The sequence below is a fragment of the Macaca nemestrina genome, chromosome 13 (genome assembly GCF_043159975.1).
Source record: "Macaca nemestrina isolate mMacNem1 chromosome 13, mMacNem.hap1, whole genome shotgun sequence".
Taxonomy (NCBI): domain Eukaryota; kingdom Metazoa; phylum Chordata; class Mammalia; order Primates; family Cercopithecidae; genus Macaca; species Macaca nemestrina.
Genome location: NC_092137.1, coordinates 60,929,622 through 60,933,411, shown reverse-complemented (window position 1 = coordinate 60,933,411; position 3,790 = coordinate 60,929,622). Strand labels below are relative to the sequence as shown.

The 3,790-nt window shown below is 46.6% G+C and overlaps 1 pseudogene; it reads right to left on the bottom strand.

Moving 5' to 3' along the window:
* Positions 1-2,045: 2,045 nt before the first annotated feature.
* Positions 2,046-2,662, bottom strand: LOC112423677 (activated RNA polymerase II transcriptional coactivator p15 pseudogene; annotated as a pseudogene).
* Positions 2,663-3,790: the final 1,128 nt, after the last annotated feature.

The following is a 3,790-nucleotide window of genomic DNA, read 5'->3' as shown; positions in this document are numbered from 1 at the left end:
GCCTTAACTGCTAGTCAATTAAGCCTCTTTCCTTTATGCATTACCCAGTCTCAGGTATGTCTTTATTAGCAGCACGAGAACAAACTAATACACCCCCTTTCATCAGTCTTTGATAGTGAGGAGCAAACACTCTATTGGCAAATTGTTTCTGGTTTCGGGGTGGGATTGGTAGAAAGCCTTCTCTTTCATGCCCTGCTGAAAGGCTGATCTCCCTAATAACTGCAAGTCACAGGCTAGGGCACTTCTGAAGGCCTACTATGTGCAAACACTGTTCTAAGTGCTTCCACCCCAATTGGCTTTTTTTTTTTTTTTTTTTGAGATGGAGTCTTGCTTTGTCACCCAGACTGGAGTGCAGTGGTGCGCTCTCAGCTCACTATAACCTCCGCCTCCTGGGTGCAAGCGATTCTCCTGCCTCAGCCAACTGACTAGCTGGGATTACAGGCACCTGCCACAATGCCTGGTGCCTGGCAAATTTTTGTCTTTTTTTTTTTTTTTTTTTTAAGTAGAGACAGGGTTTCACCATGTTGGCCAAGCTGGTCTCGAACTCCTGACTTCAAGCGATCTGCCCACCTCAGCCTCTCAAAGTGCTGGGATTACAGGCATGAGCCACTGTGCCTGCCCCCCCTTATTAGCTTCTTTAATCCTCTGCATCACCACAAGATAGGTACTACTATGATCCTATTTTACAGGTGAGCAAATGAAGCACAGGTTAAGGAGGAACAGGGTTATCTGTTACAACTCTTCAGCAGGGCATTCTGGGAAGTACTGTCTAATTTGTGAGAGGCAAGGGGACTATTTGTTAATTATTTATTATTATTATTATTATCATTTTGAGTAGAGCCTTGCTCTGTCACCCAGGTTGGAGTGCAGTGATACAATCTTGTCTCATTGCAACCTCTGCCTCCTAGGTTCAAGTGATTCTCATGCCTCAACCTCCTGAGTAGCTGGGATTACAGGCATGCACCACCATGCCTGGCTGAATTTTGTATTTTTTAGGAGAGACAGGGTTTCACCACATTGGCCAGAATGGTCTTGAACCCTTGATCTGTATTAGTCCGTTTTCACGCTGCTGATAAAGACATACCTGAGACTGGGCAATTTACAAAAGAAAGAGGTTTAATGGACTTATAGTTCCACATGACTGGAGAAGCCTCACAATCATGGCAGAAGGCAAGGAGGAGCAAGTCACATCTTACTTGGAAGGCAGCAGGCAAAGAGAAACAGCCTGTGCAGCGAAACTCCCATTTTTAAAACCATCAGATCTCGTGAGACTTATTCAGTATCACGAGAACAGCACAAGAAAGACCCGCCCCCATGATTCAATTATCTCCCACCAGGTCCCTGCCACAACACCTGGGAATTATGGGAGCTATGGGTGTGAGAGAGAGCCAAACCATATCTTTCTGCCCCTGGGCCCTCTCAAATCTCATGCCTTCACATTTCAAAACCAATCATGCCTTCCCAACAGTCCCCTAAAGTCTTTTTTTTTTTTTTGAGACAGAGTCTCGCTCTGTCTCCCAGGCTGGAGTGCAGTGGCTGGTCTCTGCTCACTGCAAGCTCCACCTCCTGGGTTCATGCCATTCTCCTGCCTCAGCCTCCCGAGTAGCTGGGACTATAGGCACCTGCCACCACGCCTGGTTCATTTTTTGTATTTTTAGTAGAGACGGGGTTCCACCATGTTAGCCAGGATGATCTCGATCTCCTGACCTCGTGATCCACCACCTCAGCCTCTCAAAGTGCTGGGATTACAGACTTGAGCCACTGCACCCAGCCATCCCTAAAGTCTTATTTCAGCATTAACTCAAAAGTCCACAGTACAAAATCTCATCTGACACAAGGCAAGTCCCTTCCACCTATGAGGCTGTAAAATCAAAAGCAAGTTAGTTACTTCCTAGATACAATGGGGGTACATGAATTGGGTAAATATAGCCATTCTGAATGGAATAAATTAGCCAAAACAGAGGCGCTACAGGCCCATGCAAGACTGAAATCCAGCAGGGCAGGCAAATCTTTTTTTTTTTTTTTTTTTTTAAGAACAGTACAGGTTTTATTTATAGGGCTCGAATTTTAGTTTTCTTACTGCATCATCAATGTCAGAAATCTGTTCCTTCAGCTGGCTCCATTGTTCTGGATTTAAAGAAATACCTTTTCTTCCTGGTTTCATTTCACCTTCAGGATCCATCCAGTATTCTCTAATATCAATTAGCACTTTGCTTTTAAAATCTCAAACGCTAACGTACCTCATTTTCCCAATCTGAAACATGTTATCATCTCTGCTGCTGCTACTCTGTTTAGAAGATGACAGAGTTCTTGAAGTTTCACCTGTCTTTTGCTTTTTTACAGGTTTTTCTGGAGCAACTTGCTTTTTCCTCTTTAACTTTTTGTCAACTTCACTGTCAGAATCATTGCCAGAAGAGCTTGAAGAAACAAGTTCCTTTGATTTAGGCACCGCTTCGCTTGGCTCTAGCAGTCGAACACCCTCTTGCTTATTCTCTCGCGACTGGCAGGCAAATCTTAAAATTCCCAAATGATCTCCTTTGACTCCATGTCTCCTATCCAGGTCACACTGATGCAAGAGGTGGGCTCCCACGGCCTTGGACAGCTCCGCCCCTGTGGCTTTGCAGGTATAGCCCCTCTCCTGGCTGCTTTCACGGGCTGGCATTGTCTGCGGCTTTTCCAGGTGCACGGTGCAAGCCGTTAGTGGATCTACCATTCTGGGGTCTGAAGGATGGTGGCCCTCTTCTCACAGCTCCACTAGGTGGTGCCCCCAGTAGGGACTCTGTGTGGGGGCTCTGACCCCACATTTCCCTTTAGCACTACCCCAGCAGAGGTTCTCCATGAGGGCCCTGCCCCTGCAGCAAACTTCTGCCTAAGCACCCAGGCGTTCTTATACATCCTCTGACATCTAGGCAAAGGTTAAAAAAAAAAAAAAGGCCAGGCGTGGTGGCTCACGCCTGTAATCCCAGCACTTTGGGAGGCCAAGGCGGGTGGATTACCTGAGGTTGGGAGTTTGAGACCAGCCTGACCAACATGGAGAAACCCCGTCTCTACTAAAAATATAAAATTAGCCGGGCATGGTGGCACACGCCTGTAATCCCAGCTACTCGGGAGGCTGAGGCAGGAGAATCACTTGAACCTGGGAGGCAGAGGTTGTGGTGAGCCGAAATCAAGTCATTGCACTCCATCCAGCCTGGGCAACAAGAGGGAAACTCCATCTCAAAAAAAAAAAAAATACACACACACACACACACACACACACACACACACACACACACCTCAAGGTGAAGTTTCCCAAACCTTAATTCTTGACTTCTGTGCACCCACAGGCTCAACACCACATGGAATCTGCCAAGGCTTGGGGCTTCCATTGTCGGAAGCAACAGCCTGAGCTGTACCTTGGCTCCTTTTAGTCATGGCTGGAGTGGCTGGGACGTAGGACACCAAGTCCCTAGGCTGCACACAGCACAGGGACCCTGGGCCCAGCCCAGGAAACCATTTTCTCCCAGGCCTCTGGGCCTGTGATAGGAGGGCCTGCAGTGAAGACCTCTGATATGCCCTGGAGACATTTTCCCCATTGTCTTGGTGATTAACACTTGGCTCCTCGTTACTTGGGCAAATTTCTGCAGCCAGCTTGAATTTCTCCTCAGAAAATGTTTTTTCTTTTTTATCTCATTGTCAGACTGCAAATTTTCCAAACTTTTATGCTATTTCCCTTTTAAAACTGAATGCTTTTAAGAGCACCCAAGTCATCTCTTGAATGCTTTGCTGCTTAGAAATTTATTTTTCCAGA